This window comes from Vulpes vulpes, chromosome 2 (assembly GCF_048418805.1).
Source record: "Vulpes vulpes isolate BD-2025 chromosome 2, VulVul3, whole genome shotgun sequence".
In the NCBI taxonomy this organism is placed as follows: Eukaryota; Metazoa; Chordata; class Mammalia; order Carnivora; family Canidae; genus Vulpes; species Vulpes vulpes.
The window spans coordinates 94600581-94627625 of NC_132781.1; the positions used below are offsets into that span (position 1 = coordinate 94600581).

General features: G+C 46.1%; 1 long non-coding RNA gene across 1 annotated transcript; it reads right to left on the bottom strand.

The window, feature by feature from the left end:
- Positions 1–1202: 1202 nt before the first annotated feature.
- Positions 1203–25347, bottom strand: LOC112921543 (uncharacterized). The gene is made up of 4 exons (XR_003235260.2): positions 25019–25347; positions 22868–23077; positions 4904–5062; positions 1203–4191 (listed from the first exon to the last, which is right to left on the bottom strand). It is a non-coding gene; the product is annotated as an uncharacterized lncRNA (long non-coding RNA).
- Between the last annotated feature and the right edge of the window lie 1698 nt (positions 25348–27045).

Sequence of the window (27045 nt, forward strand, 5' to 3'; positions counted from 1 at the left end):
CTGTGCGTCTCTGCAAAATCTGGACCCAGAAAGGCCAGCAGCGCGGTGACCCTGTAGAGGAGGCACGGGCAGGAGGGAGCTGGTGTCGCCAGGCCATCTTCCCAGGGACACAAGCACGAGGCCATCCCAAGGGCTGGCGGGCTCTGCGGGGATACATGGATGTACCACAGCAATGCCCTGGGTGGTCCTCAGCATCGGACACGCCTCCTCAAGTTGCTGGGAACACTTTTCCACTGGCTGGTTCACCCCTAAGATCCGAGTCCCTCCCAACCTTCCAGGAGCCGGGAAGGACTGTGGGGTGGCCAACAGGCCCGGGGCGCAAGGACAATCGGATACTTGGCCCCACGGCTCCTACGGCCAGTCGGCGACAATGGGGATCCATCTCCAAACTCCCCGGTGCTGATGGAGGCACCACAGTCTGGCTAAGCTCCTGCTGACGTGACAGGGCCCTCGATCCCTCCAGGACGCGGTGGCCGTCATTGGGAGCCTGATGCAGGCGAGGCCACAGCATCCCCAGTGGCCATTCCTGCCATGAGGACAGCAGTGGGACAGCGAGTAGCTTCGGGGGCAGAGAATTCTAAAAGGGGTTGAGGCCGAGGGTGTGGTCATGGGGGGGGGGCGTGGGTAGGCAGGGAGGCTGGGGATGCCTGCCTCTATCCCCCAGGCCAGGGCTGCGTGGCAGGAAGGCCCAGGAAGGCCCAGAAGGTTCTTAGCCCCCTGGGAAGAGACTGTCCATCGTGTGTGCGTCTCCCCGGGCCTTCTCCCTCGAGCTCTGGAACGGGCTCATTGAGTCTGCAGTCATGACCTCTGACGGCACATGCCATACATTTGGTCATATCCTTATATTGAGAAGAATCGTATGGCTATTCTTTTTGTTTCACTGACTTTTTTTCCAGCCACGTCCCTGGGGGCTGACTACTGTCACGGAGCCACTGCAGGACAAGGACTTAAAGGGAGCTTAGCTGCCAGGGTTTATTTCCCCATCTCTTTCGGTCGTTTCCCCTCTGGGGTGAGGCTAGAAAAATGAGTGGCTGTAGCTGGTTCAGGAGCAGAGATGCCAGGGGCCCCCAGGGGCTTGCGATCCTCTGATCTCTCAGCCTCCCTCACTCACTTCTGAGATTTACCCAGAAAAAGCACTTTCCTGTCTGTCTGTGGAATGATTATATAAATGTAACATTTCATCTACATCAGCTCCTGGAGGCTTTGGCATCAGATTGACTTTAATGCTGAAGGAACAGAACGCAATCCATTTAGGGGACCAGGAACATCTCAAAAATGTCCTTTCTTCCCGTTCCAGCTGTGCCATGATGACATTTACACAAGATGAGATAAGATAATAACATTTTTTGAGAACCCGGATTCTCCGGCTCTGTGCCACAGAATGAAATTAGCTCAATTTAATTACACATAACAAATGGCTGTGCTCATCTCTGTGCTGTGCAGCAATCCCAAGAGCCCTCTGTGGGCTCCCTGCTCCGCCCACCCCATCCCACCCCCAGACCATCTGGGGGGGCGGACCTGTCTCCCTCAGGGCCAGCCCCAAAAGGGAACGATCTGTGATCCAGGCATCCTCTGCTGTTTGTTTATCTTGGAAACTGTTGCTACGGCCAGTGGCTGGCCACCGCCTGGAGCAGAGCCGGCACTGCAGAAATAAAGCTCCAGGAGAAATCAAGCTCCCAGCTTGTGTGGAGGTGCACAGCCTCCAGCCCGCCACCCCAGAGCCCATGGGATGTTCACGGGGCACAGCTGTTCCCATGGTACAACCTCCGTGGCCTCATGCCTCGTGGCCTTGCCCCCGGGAAGCCAAGGGACAAACACACAGCTAACCACCCCCAAGTCCTCCAAAAGCCAGCCCCAGGGGCAGATGGGGTGCTGTGGGGACCCCTTTGGCCTGAGCCGTAGCCACTCTTGGAGTCCCTACCACAAAAGACATTGGGTTCCTGGGCACGGTTATTCCTGGCCTGTGGCCGGTCTGTGATGTCCGGGTCTCTCTACGTTTGCCCAGCAATATTTAACTAGCACTTTCCAGGCCAGCCCCTGATAGGTGCTGGGGATTCAGAAATAAGACAGATCATGGCCCTTCAGGGAGCTCATCTTCCAATGACCCAAAGGACAAGATACCTGCTGCTCTGGCCCTACAACAATCCAGGACTATCCTGGAAGGTTTTATTTCCCTCCTCTTCCAAAGTCAGAATATGCTGAGATACAACAGCTTTCTCGGTTGCTCGGCAAAACACACGAGACAGCTTCTGGCCTCTGGCTTCACCCTCATGGGCACCAAGTCAGCACTTCCCAAAATGTGAGAAAAACAACAGCTAAATATAAGCTCCTGAGTAACAAAGGGTAGGCCCATGGGAATGAGGTGTCCGCATGCAGCACAAGTCAGTGGCAGATAAAAAGGGGAGGCCCAGAGCGTTGGGGCTGGCTCCCAGGCCCGGCCCTACATGCTGGGCTGGGCTGGGCTGGGCTGGGCTGGACTGGGCTGGGCAGGTCAGTACACCCAGGCTGAGCAACACTGATCATCTTCCCAGCAGCCAGGCCCAAGTGAGCAAGGCAGTTTCTTGAAGTTATTTAGATGTAATAACTTTGATTTGTCTGTGCACAATGGCAGCAGCCATTTTGCCAGAAGACACAAGATGCATAGGACCCCCCAAGATGAAAGAGTCTGCCCTCCTCTCCCGGCTATGCGGGTCATTTCCTCTTGTTGGTGGCAAGTAAAATTGCTTGGGTAGTGGTCAGTCTCTGCCATACATCCAGGACACAATAGTGAGTGTGGGGAGGCTGGGGGTGCTGGTGGCCCCCTTCTAGGAGATGAACCTCGGAAGTGGAGATTCCAGGAATCCAGGAAGCCAAGTGGTTTCTGGAGGGGGTGTGGCTGCCTGCCAGGAGCTGACCTGACGTCCTTAAGCACCAACCGTCCTGGCCCATGGGCTGAACACCCCCAACAGAAAAACAGGATGCCCTGTAAAGTGCTGAGCATGAGCAAGAATTAGCCTGTCTTTCCCGACATCCTTCCCCTTTCCCTGTTAAGACAGAAGGACTACAGCTGGGGGTGAGCACTGGGTTTCTGTGCAGGGGAGGTGGGGGCACCTGTGGCCATGGAGGGGAAGGCAAGGGTTTGGGGGGTGAGTCAGCTCCCAGCTCAGCACTGCACTAGCTAGAGGGCTTGAGTTCTCAGTTCCCAGTCTGTAAGTGGGGCTGAAGGCTCCCCACATGCCAGCCCTCTCCCTGTGGTGGCCAGCTGGGGGATGGCTCATGCTTGTCATCCTGTAGGCCTGCCACCTCCCTAGAGCCTGCCTGCTGAGAAGACAGAGGAGGGAGAGAGAGGAGGGGCAGGAGGGAGCGGCTTCTGCTTCTCCACCCCTAGCTGTGATTCCCAGCCGCCCCAAACCCTGCAAAGCCTTCCTCCGCCCTCCCCAACCTTCACACACCCACAAATCACAAGCCGGTGTGGCCGATCCATGAGCTTCTCCAGGCTGCAAACTGGAATCAACAAAGAGAATCCAAGCCAAAAACCCCAGAAATGCTGGCCAAGTGCAGGACTATGGGCAAGGGGAATGACTCAGGAGTCCTAGCAGGGGGTTTTCATCCCCAGAGCCTCCCCCAGCCTTCCTCCACGGACTTGGCCAAGCCATGCTGTCCCTGAGCCTTGCTCCCTCCTCTGGACCATGGAGAAGGGGCTGTGTGAGTCCGGGCTGCAGGCTCAGTGCTCCGTCCACCTGCGGGGCTGGGTTGTCCCCCAGGCAGTGCCACCCTGGCCTGGCCATGGGGCTGCAAGGGCTCATGTCCCTCTAGGGCACCCAGGCCCATCCTCCTCAGCCTCTGCATCTCTGTCATAGTCCTCCCCAGGCCAGGGCAGCTTGCTGTGCGGCCGACACTGTGATTCCTTCCACCCGCTTCTTGGTGGAAACAGAGGTGTCCTCATGGCCTCTCCGAGAGCAGGTGGAATGAACAGTTTCTCAGCTACTAGACCAGGGAACCGGTTCCTGGAAATCACTCTTCTGCTCGACATCCTTCTCCATCCTCTCATCTTCTTTTCCAACAGCACGGGGTGGGGGGGGGGGGTGCTGCCAAGGACTCCCTCATTCTCATCTGCGACCCACCAGCCTGCAAATTATGATGGTCTTTCCATAAAGTGACCGAGGAGAATCTGTTGCACTTTTAGTTGTACGTATCCTTTAATCAAGTATCCTACAAAAAGAAACACCTGAGGATGTGTGCACAAGGCTGTTTCTTGCCACATTATTCACAGTGATGATAAAAGGAAATAAGCTATATGTTCTGCTGGGGAGTGGTAGAAGAAATTATAGTGCCTCCGACTAAGAAACCCATATTATGAGCTATGCAGTCATTAAAAAGAATGGTTTAGAGCTACATGTAGTTACCAATAAGCAAACAGATGCATTATGTATTGAGAAACAAGCAAATCATAGAAAATATTGTGTCTAGAATGATCTCATTAAAAAAATAGACGTGGTCAGGGAGGCAGAAAGCTTTGCATATTTTTAAATGACTGTCAAGAAAGGCATGAGAGAAGGCACATCAATCCCTTCATAGGAGTTCCAGGTGGGGGGTGCATAGAGGTCTTCCTTTTTATACTTTTATAACAATTTGTTTTGAGCAAGTATTTTGAAATTTTAAAAAATTGATATAGTAGAGAGTTTTGTATAAAAAAAGGCGGCAGAGGCTGAATGCTGTGCCTTCAATAATCATTCGCTCTTTATTCCACAATAATAGATCTGTCGATATTCAGCTGGGTTTGTGGCCACATTTCTCTGCCTTCCTGTAGCCAATGGAGTGTGCAGAAAGGATACGTGCAAACACCTGAGACAAGATCTGTTAAAGAAAGGGTCATGCCTCTCCTTCTCGGGTCCTCCACCCTGCTTGGGGGGCATTGACTCACCTGGGACCTGGAGGAGCCACGCCCTCGGGATGGCTGAGCAGGTGGCCTGGAGAACCTGGTTTGGGGACCATCCATCCTGCCCTCCAGTGCTTCCCTCATTCAGACTTTTACAGCAGAGGGAAAGAAACCTTCTTTTACAGGCAGCCCAAAAAATCCTCCCTAATATAAGAAATGGAAAAATTATGTTCTGATCCTTATCATCAGAGATTCTGCAATTGATGCCACACTCGGGGACACGCGGAAACAAATGCGGGAACTTGACATGCCGGCGGGGACCGGGACAGGTTCCACAGGGGAGAGAAGCCTAGCTGGGAGCTGCCCAGAGGTCCACTGCAGGGTCACACTGCTGGCAGGGGGCCACGGGCCCAGGGTGCAGCGTCCTCTCTGCTGGCGTAGTACCCGGCCCCGAGCTCGGCTGCCTTCACCTCCCTCTGCTGGACCTCCCCGGAGCACAGCTGGTGACCACACGGACACCTGGGAGCCAAGAGCAGGCTCTGGAAGAGGAGCTGTCCTGGGCAGGCACGGGCTGCCCCGTCCTCCCAGCGCGATGCTAGATGGGGTGGCAACTGCCTTGCCTTGCCTCTCGGGGCAGCGTGCAGCATTTTACCAACAGTTCAGTGCCTTGGCCTTAGAGGTCAACAATCTGGAAGGAAAGGTAGTCCTGCAGGGAGTTTTGGCAAAAACTGAGCTCCAGCTCCCCTCTCGGCTGTGATTCACCCCTGCCACAGGGAAGACACGGACTTTTCCAAGGAGAGATGCTGACTTGGATGCTGCAGGGAAAAGTGTCACTCCCTGCTCGAGATCGACAGTGTGGGGCACTCGGCATTGTTTTCGTGGTTTCGGGAGTGATGGTGAAAGAAGGGAGGGAAAGTGTTCTCAGCCATCACGAGAACAAACTAAGACCAGAATGGCACTTCCTCACCTCCTAGTCAAGGACTGTGACCTCATAACGCCGATTGCACATTATCAGACTAACTGGGGTTTTGTGTCGAACTTCAAGATTCTCTTGGAAAGGATCTGATTACCCTAACACCATTTGGTATTCCCAAGCCCTGCATCCACTCCACGTGGACTGTGGGGCTGCTGCTGGAGGGCTTTCCAAGGGGAGAAAGAGGAAATGTTAGATTCTATCAAGGCAGGCAGCCCAAGGCTGGCACCGCTCCCTCCTGGCTGCAGACAGAGAACACACGCATGCCCTTCTCTCTTCTGTGACCTCTGGCAGCGCCGGAGGGCCGTCGGGAGGCGCGGTGGGGTTCATGGGCATCCTTCCAGCACAAAGTAAAAGTCTGATCATTTGTATCCAACTTATTTGCTATCTGTGACTATTTAGAGAGGGTACATAGGAACGTATCTGTCTCTTAAAACACAAATAATTCAAAGACGACTGTGATAATGTTTAGCCTGTCTTAAAAAAACTAAAATCTTCACACTCCCTTTTGAATATCAGCAAGTACTTTGCTAATTACAAAGTGTGCTTATCCAATCATAAAAGCAAGTTTAACAAGAATTCATTAAACGTTGTATCTTGTCTTAATTGCTTAAAAGTATTAAGGCAACTTATTTTGAAATTTTTTATTTGGTTTTATCACTGATTTGAGACTCAAATTAAAACTGTTCCTCGGTAACATCACCCCTAGAGACCCCATTGGAGAACTGGTGCCTGACTGTGTTTGTGGTGGGAACAGAGGACCGAAACTGAGTCTTCATCACATTCCATTCTACAGGAACTACCGTGCTGGGCTCTACCCAGCAAGACAGTTTGTCCTTCTATGCGTTCACACATTTGAATTTTAAGTAGATTAGTCATGATTAGAAAGCAAACACCATGAGAACATGGCCCTTGGAACCTTCCTGCTCAGGGTTCGTGGGTTCCAAGGTGGAGCTGGAAAGTATAGTCAGATTTCTTTAGGGACATTGCATTTCTCAGCTACTGTGTATTAGCTGAACACAATCTGTGTTGGTTTCCTAGTTGTACACTAAATTACCACAAACTTAATGGCTTAAAACAATACGTGTTTATTATGTCGGTTTCTGTTGGTCCCGAGTCTGGACTGAGTGCTCTGTTTCACAAGGCTGCAGTCAAGGTGGCGGCTGAGCCACATTCTCATCAGAAGGCTCACATGGGGAAGACTCTGCTTCCAGGCTCATTCAGGTTGTTGGCAGAAGACACTTCCTGTGACTGTACAGCTGACAGCTATGTGCTGGCTGTTGGCTAGAGGCCACTGTTGGGTGCTAGAGGCTGCCCACAGTTCCTTGACATGTGACCTTCTCCAAAATGGCTGCATCATTCCTTTCCGATCATAAGGAGAATCTCTAGCCCCAGTTAGCTAAGTCTGATATAATCTAATCATGGGAGTGACAGTCCATCACCTTTGTTGTATTCTCTCAGAAGCACAGGTACCACTTGCACTTACAGGAGATTATGCAAGGTCAGAGATACTGGGAGGCAGGAGTCACAAGGCTACCCTGGAGTCTCTACCACTCAATCTTTAGAATTTGTTTTTGACCAATGTCTACAGAAATACTCCTATAGCATTTGGGGAAAAGATTAGACTAAGAAAAAGGAGGGGCAGAATCCAGAGAAAGATCTTATTAGTCCAGAGCCCATGGGCTAAGTGGTCGCCCGCAGGACTGCCAGAACTCACCTCCCTCCCAGTGCTGCTCAGGACTCTCTGGTTTAAATATTATTATTATTATTATTTACGATAGACATAGAGAGAGAGAGAGAGAGAGAGACAGGCAGAGACACTGGCAGAGGGAGAAGCAGGCTCCATGCCAGGAGCCCGATGTGGGACTCGATCCCGGGACCCCAGGATCACACCCTGGGCCAAAGGCAGGCACTAAACCACTGAGCCACCCAGGGATCCCGACCCTCTGGTTTAAATGAAGATGAGTGGCTCGCGTGGATTAAGGCCTTGACCTGTTTTTCATGCAAACAGGCATGGACCCTTACAACTCAAGAGACCTGCCTTATCATCTACTTCAGTCTCCTCTTTTTGAAATTTTGCAAACGATATTCCCAGAAAGGCCACTGAAAAAACTTCCTGGGAAGCCAGGTGGTCAGATAACAATATGCAAAGTTAGGAAGTGTGGGAAATACAAATGTACAGGGCACAGTGCTCAAAATCCAGCCAGGAAGTCTGTGGAAGGACTAAACCATAGCTACACAGACAGAATGTACTTGTGCTGTTGAGGGGAAAAATGACATGTCAGCATCGGAAGTTGCAGGAAGCACTTCCTGAAGGAGACAGAGTTCAAGATAGCCCTAGGAGGGTGGATTAGGATCAAGTTCGGAGAGGAGGAGAAGGACAGCCCCACATGGGGGTGTCTGTTAGGGACATTATCTGGCTGCAGTAGAAACAGTGGGAGAGGGAGGCATGGAGAAAGGATAAACTGGAATCAGATTGTAAATCAGAAAGAACCTAGATTTTGCCCTGTAGGCAGTGGGGAACCACTGAAATATAAACAGGATAACAACATTATCAAAGCTTGACTTTGGGACAATTAATCTGGCCATATAGACAGAATTATTATTTCTTCCCTAATTTATAAGCTAATCATGTTAAACACCAATCGAGGCATTTAAGTTGCTCTCCTTTTAGAGCAACTTAAGGAAGAAACACCCAGAAGGTAGGGAGAGCAGTGAAGAAGCTGCTACACTGACTTTTTATTGTAGTGAAATATACAAAACAAAATTTATAACAAAACATTTTAAGTATACTGTCCAGTTTTTGTTATTGAGTTGTACCAGTTCCTTATATATTTTGCATGTAAATTCCTAATCAGATATATAACCTGGAAATATTTTCTCCCATTCTATGGGTTGTCTTTTCACTCTGTTGATTGTTTCCTTTATTCTTTTTTTATTGTTTCCTTTAACAAGGAGAAATTTGTAAGTTTAATGTAGTTTCCATTCGTCAGCTTTGTTTCTGTGGCCTGTGCTTTTGATTGCATACCCAAAAAATCATTGTCAAATCCAATGTGAAGAATTTGTCCTGTTTTCTTCTAAGAGTTTTATTGTTTTAGATCTTACATTTAGGGTTTTTTTTAAATCCATTTTGAGTTAATTTTTGTATATCGTGTAAGGTAAGGGTCCAGGTTCATTCTTTTACATATAGATATCGAGTTTTCCCAGTCCCATTTGTTGAAAGACTGTCCTTTCCCCCAATGAGTAGTCTCAGCATTCTTGTTGAAAATCAATTATCATACATACAAGGATTTTTTTCTGGCCTCCCTATTCTATTCCATTGGTCTATGCCTGTCCTTATGTCAATGCTTCACTGTGGTCACATCAGTAGCTTTATAAAAAGTTTTGAAATCAGGGAAATGTGAGTCATCCGACTTTGTAATTTTTCAAATTGTTTTGACATTTGGGGTTCCTTGAGATCCTATGTGAATTTTAGGATAGGTTTTTCTATTTATGTAAAGAAAACTATTGAAGTCTTGATAGCAATTGCATTGAATCTATAATTTCTTTGGGTAGTATTTTCATCGTCTTCTAATCCTTAAACATGGGCTATGTTTCCATTTATTTATGTCTTTATTTCTCTTAGCAATGTTTTGTAATTTTCAGTGCAAAAAGTTTTTTTGTCTCCTTGCTTAGATCTATTTCTGTGTATTTATTATTTTTGATATTTTTATAAGTGCAATTGTTTTTCTAGTATTCTTTTTGGATTACTTATTCTTGGTGAACAGAAATGCAACTGATTTTTTTAGTGTTAATTTTGTATACTGTAACTTTGCCAAATGTATTTATTAGCTCTAACATACTGTGTGTGTGGTGTGTCTGTGGTGTGTGTGTGGGTGTGTGTGGACTCTAATTTAGAGTTTTCTATATGGAAAATCAAGTTATCTGAAATAGAGATTATTGTACTTGTTACTTTCCAGTTTAAGTGCATTTTTTTTCTTCTTGGTTAATTGCTCTGTCTGAACTTCCAATAAGATGTAGAATCAAAGTGGTGAGAATAGGCATTCTTGCTTTGGCCCCCATCCTACAGGAATGCTTTCAGCCTCTCACCATAATGGCAGGTTGATGGTTTTTCATATATAGCCTTTGTTATGTTCAGGAAGTTTCTTTCTAGTCACAGTTTATTGCGTATTTTTATTGACAAGATTTTGCATTTTGTCAAATACTTTTTCTGCCTCAACTGAAATGACTGTGTTCCCCCCCCCCTTTATTGTGTCTGTGTAGTGAATCACTTTGATTAATTTTCATAGGTTGTACCATCCTTGTAATCTGGGAATAAGTCTTAGTTGGTTATGGTGTGTAACACTTTTAATATGTTGTTGAATTCAGTTTGCCAGTATTTTGTTGAAGATCTTGCATCCATATTTATAAAAAATACTGGTTTGTAGTTTTCTTTTGTTGTAGTATCTCTGTCTAGTTTTGGTGTCAGAGTAGTGCTGACTTTATGAAATGACTTAAGAAATGGTCCCCCCTCTTCAGTTTTTGGAAGAGTTTGAGAAGGACTAGTGTTAATTCTTCTTTTAATGCTTGGTCTAATGTACCAGTGAAGCCATCTGGTCCAGGGCTTTTATTTGTCAGGAGGTTTTCATTACTGATTGTATCTCCAACTAGTTATAGGTCTATTCAGATTTTTTACTTTTTCATGATTCCGTTTTGGTATATATGTGTTTCTAAGAATTTGTCCATTTCATCTAGGTTATTCAGGTTTGTTGGCTTACTATAATTCATGGTATCCTCTTACAATTCTTTTTATTTCTGTAAAATCAGTAGCAATATTCCCACTTTCATTTTTAATTTTTATTACTGGCATCTACTTTCTTTTTTTCTTTTTTAGCCTAGCTAAAACTTTGTCAATGTTGTTGGTTTTTTCAAATAGTCAACCTTTGATTTTGCTGATTTTCTCCATTGTTTTTCTTATTCTTTAATTTATTTATCTCTGATCTAACCTTTATTATTTCTTTTCTTCTGCTAGCTTTGGGGTTAGTTTGCTCTTCTTTTTCCAGTTGCTTATGGTATGCAGTTAAGTTATTGATTTGAGATCTGTCTTCTTTTCTGATATATATGTTTAATGCTATAGATTTCTCTTTTAGTACTTCTTTCATCCCATAGGTTTTAGAGTATTGTTTTTTTTTTATTTCATTCATCTCAGGGTATTTTCTAATTTCCCTTGTGATTTCTTTTTCCATCCATTGATTGTTTCAGAATATGTTATTTAATTTCCATATATTTGCAGTTTTTTAGTTTTCCTTCTGTCATTGAGTTTCAGTTCTATTCGATTATGATCAGAAAAGAAATTTTGTATGACTTCAATCTTTTAAAATTTATTAATACTTGTTTTGTGGTTTAACATTTGGTCTGTCCTGGAGAATCTTCCATGTATACTTAAGAAAAAGGTGTATTCTGCTGTTACTCAGTGTTCTATATATACCTGTTAGATCTGGTTGGTCTGTTTTGTTGTGTAAGTCCTATATTTCCTTGCTGAACTTCTATCTGGTTGCTCTATCCATTATTGAAAATGTAATATTAAAATTTACTTTTACTGCAGAGTTTTCTGTTTCTATCTTCAATCTGTCAATGTTTGCTTTATATATTTTGGGGCTCTGATGCTTGGTTCATATGTATTATTAATTGCATATCATCTTTGTGACTTGACATATTTTTGTCTTTTTTAACAGTTTTTCACTTAAAGTTTACTTTGTATAATCATAATATAGCCACCTCAGTTCTCTTCTGTTTATCATTTGCCTGGGAGTTTTTTCCCCATTCTTTCACTTTCAACCTATTTGCATCTTTAAATCTAACATAAGTACCTTGTAGATAGCACATAGTTTTGTCTATTTTGTTCAACATGTCAATCTATGCTTTTTCTTTAAAATATATCTTTAATTTTAATGTTTTATTACATTTCCAATTCCAATAGTTACATTTTGTTTTCTTTCCTAAGGTCTTTATAATGTAAGACTTGGGACATATTATAATAGGTTATGGGAGATTTTCACCCAGTCCTTCTTTATTGTGTTACATAATGTATGTCTTTGATTGGAGAGTTCAATCTATTTACATTTAAAATAATTACTGACAAGGAAATACCTCTGCCATTTTGCTATTTTTTTCTATGTCTTCTAGGTCTTTTCTTCTTCATTTCTTCTGTCATGGCCTTCTTTTGTGTTTACTTGATTCTTTGGTAGTGATAGATTTTGAATTCCTTTTCATTTCCTTTCTGTATGTTTATATTTTGTTTGTAGTTACCATGGGGATTTATTTATGGTATACTATTGTTATAACAATCTAATTTGAATTGATATCAATTTCAATCACATACAAAACTACTATACAGTTCCATCACTCCTAGTTATATATTATTGATATCACAAATTACATCTTTATACATTGTGTCCCTAATAACAGATTTATAATTATTTTTATATACTTGTCTCTTAGATATAAGAGAAAATTCAAAATGAAGTTACAAATCAAAACTGCAATGATGCTGGATTTTATATTTGTCCATATTTTTCCCTTTACTAGAGCACTCATATCACTTCGAGCTACTGTCTAAAATCTTTCATTTCAAACTGAAGAACCCCTTCAGAATTTCTTGGAGAGCGAGGGTAATGGTAATAAACTCTCAGCTTTTGTTTATTTATTTTGAGAATGTCTTAATTTCTCATTTTTTGAAGGACAGTTTTACCAGATATGGATTTTTTGCTTGACAGGTATTTTTCTTTTAGTATTTTAAATAAATCATACTAGTTGCTTTCTAGCCTCCATGGCTTCTGATGAGAAGTCAGTTGTGAATCCCTTATTTGTGACAAGTTACTTTCTATTTTCAAGATTTTTTCCTCTTTGTCTTTGGCTGTTAACAGTTTAATTATATGCCTCCTTATGGGTCTCTTTAGGTTTATCCTGTTTGGAGTTAATTGAGCTTCTTAGATTTGTAGATACATGTATTTTCTCAAATTTGAGAGATTTTCAGTCATTATTTCTCTATATAATTATTCTACCTCTTTTGCTCTCTTTTTCTGGAATTCCCATAATACATAAATTTGTCCATTTAATAACATTCCATAAGTCCTTTATGTTCTGTTCACTTTTCTTTGCTCTTCCCCTCCTACTCCTAAGACTCAATACTTTCAATCATCTTATCTTAAAGTTCTCTGATTCTTTCTCTTGCTCCAATTTGATGTCAGACCCCTCTAATAAACTTTTATTTAAGCTATTATGCTTTTCAACTCCAGAATTTTAGTTCCTTTTTGCAATTTCTTTTTTTTATATTTTATTTATTTATTCATAAGAGACACAGAGAGAGATAGAGGCAGAGACATAAGCAGAGGGAGAAGCAGGCTTCCTCCAGAAGCCTGATGCAGGACTCAATCCCAGGACCCCAGGATCACAACCTGAGTCGAAGGCAGATATTCAACCACTGAGCCACCCAGGTGCCCCCTTTTTTTACAATGTCTATATCCTTGTTAATATCCTCATCTTGTTCATATATTGTTTTCTTGATTTCATTTAGTTCTTTGCCCATGTATTCCCTTAATATATAAGGGTAAAATATATCTAATATAGTTGGCTTAAAGTCTTTTCCTACTTATTCTGATGTCTGAGTTTCCTCATGGTCAGCTTCTGTCAGTTAATTTTGTTCATCTGAATGAGACTTGTGCTCTTACTTTTTGTATGCCTTGGGATTTTTTTTTTTTTGGTTGAAAATTAGGCATTTGACTATTATCATGTGGTAACTCTATAAATCAGATTCTCCCTCTACCTCAAAGATTGCTAATTTTCTCTCTCTCTTTCTTTCTTTCCTCCATTCTTTATTTCTTCTGGAGGTGGTTGTTGTGGTTGTTGTGGAAACAATACATTTGTTTCAAAACTTTTCCAAACTATTTTGGCAAAGACAATATGCCTTGTCATGTGTAATCGCTGAGGTTTCTATTTCTTTAGCTTGTGTTCAGCTAGTGTTTGGATAGAGGTTTCCTGAAATGCTAGGAACTAAAACAAACAAATACCAAAAAAAAAAAAAAAAAAGACAAAAAGAGAACATCCACCACTTTTAACCATTCTACAGAATGGTTTGGTCTGGGGTCATCCCTTCACCATTTAGGTAGGCTTACTATGACCCTAGGGATTAGCACATGTGTTTATAATGTGCTAATATTCCCTATATACATGGCTACTTTGAATGTCCATTATAATGTGCTAATTTCCCTATATACATGGCTACTTTGAATGTCCTAATTCCCCAAAGCATCTCACCTCAGTTTATCCTCCTGGCCTTAGATGGTCTACTGTATGCCTCCACTCAGAGAATCTCTAGCCCCAGCTGTCTGTAGGATTGTAACCAGTCTGCAGCTTTTACAAACATTGCCCAGTGCTTTCCCTACTTGCATTCTAAGTTATGTGGAACAGAGATATTGCCTTGCATTGGTCCTTTAGTACTTCCAGACTATTTAGAACAGACAAACATGGTAATTTGAAAATAAGGTCTATTCTGTGCCCTCTGGCTGGTGTGAACCGTGAGCTGGGTTGCCACCTGCTCCCAAACAAAATCACTACTCTGCTGGAAGAGGTGAGGTGGGCTGAATTGAGGGTGAGTAAAAACTCCAAAATTTCTTACCATTTTGAAAATGAGTTTTTCAATTGGGCATTACTTAGTTGCTGTAACCTTTAACCAGTTTCCAGAGCTCCTTCAAAGTTGTTTAAGACATCTTGGGTTTTGTTTTGATGTTTGTTTAGGAAAATGAGAACAAGGATCTTTCTGGCCTGTCACTTTGCTCGTGCCAGGATCTACTGCCTGACTCTGACACACAGGTGCTGAGGGCCTAAATCACGCAGGAGAGCTGTCATGCAAATTGGGAGGAAAGGCTAAGTTCATTAATGAATTTAACAAATATTCATTAAGCATGTACTATATGCAAGGCATTGTTGCAGGTTGCTGGCACCTAGACTGGCAATGAAAACAGAAACCAAATCTTCTTATACATGCATTAGTTCATTTAATAAACATTTACTGAGTTCCATCCATATACCAAGCACTGATAACACAGTGATAAATAATAAGCATCATCCCTGCTTCCACAGACCTTACAATTTAATTTGAGATTATCTAATCCTAAACCATTAAAGTGTAAAAATTAGTTGTATTACTGCAAAATTACTAAAGAAGAGAAAAATGGAAGGAAATTTGTCTTAAGAAATACGGGAAAGGAAGAAGGGTGAGAACAGAATGAAGAAATTGGTAAAGAAATAGCACTGTAGTGAGAAGACATAGGCAATGAAATAAAGAAGCAATTGCAGTGCCATGTGATAAGAAACATGATGGGAAAGTATGAGGTGTTATGGGACTCTAGAAGCTGAGAGCAAGGAGGGCTTTGCAAGGGCAAGCATAACTAGGCAGATCCTTAAAGATGAAAAAGAAGTAATCAGGTGAGAGGTGGTACAGGTGTCCTGGCAGACAAAAAAAAAAAAATCATAGAATGCAAGACATAGAATCAAGAGAGACTATGGTATACTCAAGTAACTAAAAGAAGCTCATTTGGGTCAGCTATCTGAGGTTGTAAGTAGTGAGAGATGAGCCAGGAAATACGAGTAGGACCAAGGTCATGAAGGATATTTTAAGTTATTTAAAGCAGTTTTAAATTATCATAAGAGCAATGGAACCCATTGAAGGGTTAATAAAGGAAGTGATGTGAAAAGATGAGGATTTAGAAAGATTATCTTGGCTGTCTTTCAGATCAGAAACTACAGAGGTTTGTTCAGAGATATTGCAGTAACAAGGACAATAGATGGTGGAGACATCAACTGGGTAGTGAGTGTGAAAATGGGAAAACTTAGTGAAATGATTAGGAGATTGAATACGTACTTTAGAGATTGATTTGATAGGGCTGAAAATTGAAAAAAAAAGAAAAGGGAAATGCATGATTCCCAGGTTTCTAGCTTGAGCAACTGGTGGACTGAGGAGTTATTTACTGAAACAGTCTTAGAAGTTGTTGGTGTCCTGCCCGGATCACTTTACAGGCCACTACACCCAGCTGCCAAATACCAGAAAATTATCCTCAGCCAAACAGAATCCAGGAGCTGCCTCGGGCAGGAGGTCACACCCCCCAGAAACCGGCGGCTAATGACCAACTGGCACAGAAGTACAAAGGGCTAGCTCTTTTGCTTCAGAGTGGGACTAGTGTTGGGGTACCCTTCATGCTCCAAGGCTACCTGAGAAGCGATGCTATTTCTAGACTCCAGCTCTATGCTTAGGTCCTTCCTCTGGCCTATGCTACTTCTCTTACCTCTTTTCTCCGAAGAGCGTTCCTTCAGTAAACCACAGCAGTCCAAATCCCTGTTTCAGGCTCTGCTCTTAGGAAACCCACTCTAAGATAGTTGGTACAAAGAGTACTCTTCAGAGCAAATTCTAAAGATGAATCCTGGAGTCGATCACTTGCCAACTAGCTGGCATTGAGGGTTCGTTGTTAGTGGCAGAGTGGGAAATGTGAAAGACTTCGCCCTGATGCAGCAATGCAAAGACTCACTCACCTGTGGCAAGTTGAAAGGGGTACAAATTGAAGGAGACACACTGGTTTGTGCAATATCTCTGGCACTTGAGAGATATGGGACAAATGGTAATTAAAGGACAGTGGGAATGGTGGTTACTGTTGATCATCATTAACACATTAAAGAGAGGGCAGCCCGGGTGGCTCAGCAGTTTAGCGCTGCCTTCAGCCAGGGCCTGATCCTGGAGACCTGGGATCAAGTCCCACGTTGGGCTCCATGCATGGAGCCTGCTTCTCCCTCTGCCTGTGTCTCTGCCTCTCTCTCTCTCCTCTCTGTGTATTCTCATGAATAAATAAATAAAATCTTAAAAAAAAAAACACACACATTAAAGAGAGAAAATGACAGGCTCAGGCAATCAATGATCAATTCAAAGCAAAAGGTAAGAGACAGAGGCTTCCTGGGAAATGTTAAGCAAACAAACTAATAAATTAAAAAAAAAAAAAAAAAAAAAAACAGGGCACCTGGGTGGCTCAGTGTTTGAGCGTCTGCCTTTGCCTCAGGTTGGGATCACAGGGTCCTGGGATGGAGTCCTGCATGGGGCTCCCCACAGGGAGTCTACTTCTCCTTCTGTCTATGTCTCTGCCTCTCTCTGTGACTCTCATGAATAAATAAATAAAATCTTAAAAAAAAAACAAAAACATCTCCTATAGCCAGCAGGTAACCAAGTTATAAACCAAAACCAAACTCAAGACTTGTAGGAAAGCAGACCTTTTACATCAAAGTCAGGTCCTGATACAACCTGGAAGGGACTGAATGGGCCTGAGATGAGGAGGGGTTGTTTCTAGGGAGATGTGCTAGAGAGGCCAGATCCCCCTGAACTTTCTCAGTTTGCAGAGGTGTCCCACTCCATCTTGTCAGAAGAGAGCAACTTTCCCTTGCTGAACAGTATGCAGAAGCCTCAACTGAGGCAAATGCCCATCACAATCATGCTTGTTCTCTTAGGGTCTTCCCTCTTCCCCTTCTTCCTGGCCCCCAGACCAATGACTAGGGCTAAGTATAGAGTGACTCATGGAAAGTTCTGGGCCTGCTAAAGGGTAAAAAAAAAGAATTATATATCAAGGTTGCTGTGGGATTGAGGTAAGGAACTGGAGGTCTATGGCTTAGATGCATCTTAAGAGTGGCAGGAACTGGAGGTCTATGGCTTAGATGCATCTTAAGAGTGGTAAACCAGGGTGCGAGGGTGGCGCAGTTGGTTTAAGCCATTGACTCTTGGTTTTGGCTCAGGTCATGATATGAGGGTCATGAGATTGAGCCCTGTGTCTAGCTCCATGTCCAGCTCAGAGTCTGCTTAAAACTTTCTCTCCCTTTGCCTCTGTCCTGCTCCCTCAAATAAATACATAAATCTTAAAAAAAAAAAAAAAAAGAGTGGTGGATCATGAAGGGAAGAAAATAAGGCAAACTTATTGCGATGGGAATACACTTCAGTAATATGAATTTAACATTACAGCAAGAACGTAAGAGCAGATGAAAGAGGGAAGTCCTTTTATATTACTGAAATGGCTCTTAGAAAGAGCAATGCCAGAATCATCATGTCCTACTATGGAAGATGGGATCAAAAGGCCATAGATGTGGGTGTGCTAGAACAAATCTGCATACTAGAAAACCCACTGGCTGACTTTCTCCCTCAGAAGGGCCTGGAGGACAGGCATCCGCCAAAGTGCTAAGGAGAGCACCATCAAGTAAGTAGTGACTTCCTCTAATCTAGGGCTGTTGTAGAGATGTGGTCACAGACCAGGCTTTTTATTTAAGTTTTTATTTCAATCCCATTAGAGTTAACATACAGTGTTATATTAGTTTTAGGTGTACAATATGATCAATATTTCCATACGCCACACAGTACTCTCATCATGACAAGTGTATCCCTTAATTCTTATCACTTATTTCACCTGTCTACCCCTATGTCCCCCACAGACTGGGTTTTTTGGTAGTAATGAGGATAATATTGGATTCTGGAATAGCAGAGGCCAATGGCAGCACTTAGCCATCAGAAGCCATATAAACATAGTTATTGTAATGGGAGAACAGTTTGGATGGGCAACCACAGATCCCGAGCTATAGTAAGCTATGGGAATGACTGACTAACAGAATATGATGTTCCTGAAGGGAAGATAGATGGGTCACTAGCAAAAGTATTGTCTAATATATACAAGCAAGAGAGATAAAAAATAAGTAAGTAGAAGATTGTCAGCAGCCCCAGTGGAAAAAAAAATCACAATCTTTCATATCTGAACCACTTTTCAGACCCAGGAAGGGTCTGGGTCAGCAGTGATACTTCAGTCTTCCCTCCAAAGGGACCTATGGCCATTTACCTAGAGAACTATACAGTGAGGAAAGAATACCCAGATATTTTGAGAATGGTTGGATATAGGATCTGAGTAGATGCAGATATCCTGTATCTCCACATGCCATTAGACCTCCTGCTAGAATTGTGTTACATGAGGACCTAGTAATAGACTATTGTCCACAGTGGGTTCATAAATCCCTGTTTCCCAAGTTCATAATGGGGATGGATGTTAGCCGTTGACATAACCCTTATAAGCCTTACTACAGTAAGAAAACCCAAGTATAAACCAATAAAACTGACCCCACTACTCAGCCAAAATAGTAAATTTAAAAAATCACATCCTGAGAGAAGTGGCAGAGATTAGTGCTACCCTCAAAAACTTAACGGACTGGTCCTTTTAAGGGGGTGGTCCTCGTTGTATCTCCATTTAATCCATGATCTGGCTCCTGCAAAAAATTGGATGTACAATGATGGCTGACAATGGACCACCTCATGCTTAGTCTAGTAGTAGCTCCACCTGTAGGTGCTGTGTGGTATCTTCACTAGAACAAATTAACACAGCTTTTGATACATAGTATATATTATTTCTAGTACCCATGAAAGAGGAGAGTCAGAAACAGTTTGCATTCACATGGGATGGACCATAGTATACATCTACAGTCTTAGTCTATAAGGAACCTAGGCAATCTGAACATTGCACAGAACCTTGTATTTATCTACCATATTGATAACTCTTAGAGATCTAGAGAAAGGACATGCAATCTATAGCAGTGACCTCCATGATGTTTGAAAAACAGCTCCTGACATGCTACTATACTTCAGAGATTGAGCATCTGGTGATGAGCCGTCAAGTGACTATGCAGCCAGAACTGGTACTCTTAAACTGACCAAATCATCAGGTTGAAAGGACCCAGTAGAGATCCACTGAAATGTATATAATACATCTAGAATTGGACTTTCAGGTCTAAAGTTTGTATATAAGCTGTATCAACAAGTGACATAAACCATCATGTCACTCACTACGGTTATAACAATGTCTTTCCTTTGATTCACACTTAAGACCTAATGGAGGAAGAAAAACCCTGATCTTGGCTTGTGAAGGGTTGTCTCAAAGTAGAATTACCTCAGTGGCACAAATCAACTCCAGAGGTCCCTGTGGGATGAAGCTGGATTCCAGTTGAGATCACAGCCATGCTTAGCTCTTTCCCCTGCCCTATCCTGCTTTCTTCCCTCACTCCTTCTCTCTCTCTTCCTCAATAAATCTCATGCATCTATATCCCTGTCTCAGATTTGGCTTCTAAGGAACCCAATCTAAGACAGAAATAGAAGAGGATTAGCTCAGTTTACAACATGCTGAGTAGATGTGTCTATGAGACATTCAAATAGAATTAATGATCATCTCGGGGTGCCTGGGTGCCTCCGTCAGTTAAGCATCTACCTTTGGCTCAGGTCATGATCTTGGGGTCCTGGGATCGAGCCCCGAGCCAGGCTCCCTGCTTAGTGAAGAGTCTGCTTCTCTCTTTCCCTCTGCCCTTCCCCCTTGCTCATGCTCTCCCTCTCTCTTGATCTTAAATAAATAAATAAAATCTTAAAAAAAAAGAAAAAAGAAAAAAGAGATGGGCTGAGCCAAAGACCCTAAGGCAGAGTTGCCAGAGAGACACAAGGGATTCAGGGGAGACACTGAGGGGAAAGGGTGTTGGGGAGGGGCGAGTGTATGTGTGTGAAAGGGTTAAATAGGGCCCAGTGACCTAATGACCCTGGTGAGGGCCAAACAAGCTGGTGAAAGCTGTACAGCAGTCCCTGAGGACCCAAAGAGAGAGGATAAATCAAACTGGTAGATGTGTATAAATTTTTAAAGGAGCTTGTCTCTGAAGGGGGGAGGAGGTGCTGAGAGAAAATTGGGAGCTGAAGGAAGATGTTGGGAAGGGTTTGTCAACTGGTCCTTAGGATGGAGAGACTTCAGCGTTTTGGGTCAGTGAGACTGGGATCAGCCTGGCTACCAGTCTGTGGAAGGCCTTCTCTGAGATATGGGATTAAGCCCAGGATTTAGGTTGAGTCCGGCTCCAGCCTACTTCAAAACACTGTTGAGGGCAAGTCTGAACTGCCTGGGAAGGCCCTCTACCAACAATAATCGTTATTTCCAGATAAGAAAGGCAAAGGAAGACACCTCCGAGCCTTTCAAGGCTAAGAGCCTGCAAAAGAGCTGTGTGGACGACTGAAGCAGGGAAATCCCGACAGGACGAGCTCTGGAGAAGGGACAAGATTTCTCTGCGCAGGCGACACTGAGGTCACGGCAGGGCATCGCAAGTGGGGATACTTGGTAGATATGGGGAGACCGAGGCTGGACGCAGAAGAGCAGTCCGGGATGGCGGGACTGTCCTTCCTCAGCTCCGAGCTGAGCATGCGCCAAGGCGGGCCGGGGATGCTTGGCAGTCCCAGGAGGACGCCCCTGAGTGCAAGCCTCTAGCCATTACTTTGGGTCGGGCCCCTTACCTCTGCCATCTCCGAGCCCCCATGGCATGTGCGTTTTACAGCTGAGGAAACGGAGGCCGGAAATGTCACCCAACTCCCGAGGCAGCTCAGAAGCAGACACAGGCAGCCGGCTCCCAAACCTCCGTACTTTGCCCTAGTCCCGCTGCCCCAGAGCCCGGGGTCCGGGGAGCAGGGAAACGGCTCACTGGACAGAGGAAGGCTGGGAGGCTGCGACGGCGGAGGCCGGAGAGGCCAGGGCCGCGGACTGCAGAGGGCAAGCGGGGCGAGGCAGTAAACACCAAGGAGCCCACAGAGGAGCGGGGCTGGGAGGGACTCCCCTTCTGCAGTCCCCTCGGCCACTGTCCTTTGGCCACTTCCCGGCCTGATGAGGGGAGCGCAAGCCACAGCCCCCAGCCCAACGCAGCTCACCACTTCCTTAGGGACTCCACTTCCAAGTGTGACAACCAGAGAACACACAGCCCGAAGGGAATTGCCGTCTGCCCCGCGAGTCCTGCCACGCCGGGGGACTCGGGTCAGGCCCGGGGGGTGGGAGCTCGGGAGACAGAGCGGCCTGGGCCCTCAGGGCCGCACGGGGTATGGGGGGTGCAGCGGAGGCCCAGGAGGGACGCTGACCTCCCCTCTGGCGAGACCCGCTGGGGAAGACAGCAGGTGACCAGCAGGACCCTGGTAGCACCAGCAGCCCGGGCACAGGCAGAAACCAGTGGGCCCCTGGTGGGCCAGGGAAGAGGAAGAGCGGCAGACAGGACTCTAGGCAGGGAGGAGGGGATCCCAGGCTGAGGCTCTCATTCAGATGCCTCCTTCCCCCCAGAGCCCTGAGGTGCTTCTTCCTCCCTCTACACCTGCCTTGGTGGCTCATGGCTTTCCCAAGTGCCTCCAGCAGATTCAGCTTTATTTCCTCCTGCCGGCCTCATTTTCCAAATTCACAAGCCAGTGAGTGTCATCCTTTTTTTTTTTTTTTTTTAAGTTTGTTTGTTTGTCTGTTTATTTATTCATGAAAGACAGGCAGAGGGAGAAGCGGACTCCTTGCAGGGAGCCCGATGGGGGACTCCATCCCAGGACCCCGGGGGATCACAACCTGAGCCAGATGCTCAACCACTGAGTCACCCAGGTGCCCCTTGAGTGTCGTCCTTATGAGAGAAACGAGGCTCTGGAGCGTCCTCTCGTGTTCCACTTTCGCCTTTTCACTGCCCCTCACCTGCTGCAGGTCAGGTGAGGACAAGCAGAATTCCTCTGCTGGACGGGCCTCACACTCCAGTGCCTCTGCCAGAGAAGCTTCCAGCCACCACAACGCCTGAAATGCCAGCATTCTCATCAACTCCCCTGGTGAAGAATTCTTCTCCCCTCTGCTTCCTCCTGTCTGAAAACGTAAAAGTCCCTGGAAAAGTAATAGATTTTGTGTCTAACCCTCTAGAGCAAATCACAGAGACCTCTTTGATGTGTCTTAGAGGATCATATGCTCTGGGAGCCCTGGACAGCCGATGTTGGCACCAAGAAATGGTTCAGGGAACAGACAGGGAAGGTGGAGGAGTTGATGAAAATTCTAGTCCGTTACGCAATTTTGTCCTGTATTAACCTCAAGCCTTGGCTCAGGTTCAGGGGAAGTTGTAATAGTTCATGTTGTAGCTGGGGCTGTAGATGCTCCAGCCATATCTTCTTGGCCTACCTTAGAACTTACCTGAAGAAATTTTCCAAATAACAGCAAGGAAAGACACAGATGTGGAGAGTTAACGTCGTGCAGAAACAAACGGGGACCCATTCTGAGGAGCATTCCATGTGTTGTCTCGGAGGGTTGTCAGCCTAACTGGACCCCAGCAACCCACAGTAGTAACCCCTTCACCAGTGCCCCTTTTATTGCTCACTCTTCAGAGTGCTTCTAGGATCACCCCTGAAAAAAAAAAAAACTACTCACATCCAAATTCTTGTTTCAGATCTTGTTTTGGCAGGAATATCAATCAAGACACCATAGATAATGAACTTTCCCTGCCATTCCAAGTACTGATGGAGGAGGGTAAAAGCCCCCTTGCTTTGGAAACAACACACAGCCCCAGATTTTAGAAACGGACATTGAAATTTTAAAAGCCCATATACTTCTACTTGCAAAAGTTTCACTTAAGAAAACTAACAGACTGTGTGCAAAAATGCATGTGTGAGGATATCTATTTCCATGCAGAAGAGTAAAAATTGGGAAGCAACTAAAATTTCCAGCACTAGCAACTTGGCTAATACATTAGAGTAATTCTATGTTGCCATTAGAAATTATAAATTGGGGCGCCTGGATGGCTCAGTCGGATGAGCACCTGCTTTCTGCTCAGGTCATAATCTCGGGGTCCTGGGATAGAGGCCCAAGTCAAGCTCACTACTCAGCAGGGAGTCTGCTTCTCCCTCTCCTTTTGCTCCTTCCCACCTCTCATGCTTGCTCTCTCTCAAATAGATGGGTAAAATCTTGAAAAGAAAGAAAGAAACGAAAACAAAGAAAGAAAGAAAGAAAGAAAGAAAGAAAGAAAGAAAGAAAGACCATGTCTGTGATACATTAAGTGAAAATGCAGATGACAAAGCATCATGTGCAGCATAATCTACTTTTGCAAATAGTACATTCGTGTGCGAACGTGTGTGCAGGGAGAATCTCGAAGGATGACAACAAAATATAAACTGGTTATCTCTGGATATAAGAGTTGGGAATTGTGGATCATTCTCCTTTCCTCCTTTACACTTTTAAGAATTGGGGGGAAAACACTTTTTCTTTTTACCACTAAAACCAGTTTTAAAACTCAAAAAAAAGTCTAAAAAAATGAAAAAAATGAATGGCCTCAACCACCGAGAACCGAATTCCGTAGCTAAAAGTTCTGAGCGGAGCACAGAGGGGACCGGTCCCCCTGAACCCGACCAGAGCCGGGCAGTGGCTGCTCCACCGGGGCAGCGACCACACCCGCCGCCGGAGCAGGGGCGTCACGTGTCCCGCACGTGCGGCCCCGCGGTGCTGAGCGGCGCCTCCCCGCCTCCCGCCCGCAGCCCCAGCTGGCGCCCAGCAGCTCCCTTTCCGATCCGCTGCTCTTCCGGGAGTTGGTTATTCCCACGGGAAGGAGGGAGACCTCGACCTCGGCAGTGGGAGCCTCCCAGCCCGGACCGGCCGGCGCGGCCCTGCCCGGGGGGAGCGGGTGGAGGCCTCAGGTGCCGGGGCCCGAGGGGAGGAGGGGCCAGGAATTAAAACGCAAGGTCAGAGGGAAGGGGCAGGAAGAAGAGTGGGTGAGAAGGGCCCTGACGAGCCCCTCGGCCGCTGAGCGCTTCCCTCCCGCCCGCCGCTCCGTCAGGGCCGCGTGCCCGGATCCCGAGCCGGCGGGCGGGGATGTCGGACGCTGCTCGCGTCTCCGCGTCTTCCGGGAACCCCGGGGCAGTTTTTAAAGTCTCGGGAACGGACACGCAGGAACGAAGCTTTCACCCTCCTGCCCCGCCCGGGACTGAGAAGCGGGGTGAGCCCGCGGGTCGCAGCGCCCGGCCGAGCCCGGAGGCGTGGGTGGGCGGGAGGCCGCGCAGCCCGGACGGGGTCAGGCAGGACGCCCCGGCCCCGGCCCCGGCCCCCCAGGCCCCGCCCCCGGCCCCCCAGGCCCCGCCCAGCGGAAGGCGGTGCGCGGAGCGGAAGGCGGAGGCGGCGGGCACGCGCGGCGCTGGGGCCACGCCCCGCCGCCCAGGCCACGCCCCGCCGCCCAGGCCACGCCCCGCCGCCCAGGCCACGCCCCTGCGGCCCCCCGCGCTGCCTGGTGGCTCCGGGGTTGGCAGCGCCGAGCCCACAGACCTTCGCGCGCGGAGGGCCAGGTCTCCTGTTACTCACCCCAGGGGCTGCCCAGGGAACGGCTCCAAGCGTATCGCTGCCTGGCCTGGAAACCTTTTCATCCCTGCTCCATCAGCAGCAGCTCTTTGATTAATGGAGTCTCCTGGCGTGGGAGCGTGGAGCCACTGCCACGCTGTGAATCCCTGGGTGCCTGCTGGCTCCGATCTGGAGCACGTGTACGCCCAGGTGCACCCCCCTTTCTTCAGCCTCCTTCCCTTTTCCTGCTGCCTCCTTCTCCCTGAAACCTTAGGACTTGTGGTTGCAATGAACCTTACTTAGGCTGTTCCTTCCAGCCTCTCTGTGAACCCACCTCCTCCAACACCTGACACTTATTTTCCTTCAACTACTCTCTTCTTCCCCTCAGTGTCCACACACACACACACACACACACACACGCAGGCCTGTTCCCTTCCCCCTCCTCCATCAGGCCAGTGAGAAATGGGCTCACCCAATAGCAAGCACACAGGCAGTCGACAGCTGCCCACTCAGCCCACGAGGGCAGCACACCAGCCGCACGCCCATGTGGAAACAGCGCTTTGGACAACCCCAGGCATCATATTTCATGAGTGAGCCAAATGTAGAAAGGATTAGCTGTTTCACCCAATAAGCCCACATCTGTAGTTACATTCTGATGGGGATAAAATGACTCTGGTTATTAATCCTTCTGCTTTAGGGTATAAGCTGATCACCAGCTGGGCTCAGGGGGAAAAAATCTATCCCAGCTCGTGCCAGCCTCCTCCCCATCCTCACCTGCCCCATCTTCTATGCTGTACTGTTGCACATCTAGGTCTGTAGACCAAGCCGAAGCCTGGCAGCTGAAGCGCCTCTGAGACAAAACAGCTCCAATCTGTTCTGTAGAGGACATCCATTCAGTCATGGGAGTATGTACAGGGAATATACTTTAGGCAAGATGTCGTTGGTCTTCACTGTGGCAGAAACAAAGATGATTCCTGCATGGCTGTGTCTTTTTCATGCTGAAAAAAGCTGAAGTGGGCGGTCAGAACCTGCATGTGGTTTCTGGGACTTCCTGCCCTGAGGCACCCTGGGTATATCAAATGGCCCAGGGGAATCCAGTTTGGGTAGGACAGTAATTTCTAAGTCAGCTGCCTACAAGGGATGGAGCGCTTGCTTATGTGGCTTCTCCCTACGGGGAACCAGCAGGACAGGGTAGCTTTGTTTCTATTGTGGATCCTTTCTCTTTAAATGCCAGATCTGCAGGCACTGGTGACTTCCAGGAGTCTCCCTGTCCCTTGGTGTCACCAAGAGGAGAGAAGCAGGTGGAGAGCTAAGGTTTCCTCTTTCCAGATCACCAGGCCTGCAGCACACCACACAAAGAAATGACATTACTGAGAGGCAATTTTCCCCAGTCGGTTCAGACATGACCAAGTCTGGGCTGACCAAGTGATTCAGCATCTACATTGGAACCTCTCAATAATGAAAAGAGGTGCCACTGATAATTGCATGGAACTTTCCTGAGCAAACCAGGGTGTGTTCACCTTACTTGAGGGGTTGTTTCCATCTGCAGGGGCCATGATAGAAGGTACTGCTGATACTGCTGAAACAGGACAGTTGGTTAGCTCCTCCCTGAATCCTTCATCCTTTTTAAGAATTTTAGATGTGCATTTTGCAAGAATTTCTGTCTTCTAGAGACAATTTCCTAGCATCACTTTGCTAGGGAACTGGCAAACTAAAGATTAATATTCATTTTTAAGCTGCTCCTGTTTTTTTTTAATATTTTATTTATTTTTTCATGAGAGACACAGAGAGAGAGAGAGAGAGAGGCAGAGACACAGGCAGAGGGAGAAGCAGGCTCCATGCAGGGAGTCCGACGTGGGACACAATCCCAGGTCTCCAGGATCAGGCCCTGGGCTGAAGTCGGCACTAAACCGCTGAGCCACCTGGGCTGCCCTGCTCCTGTTTTTAATACTGTTCAATTCTTACTGCAGTGCTGAATTAAATATTCATATTTATTTATCTATTTACTTATTTATTTTAAAGATTTTATTTATTTATTCATGAGAGACACA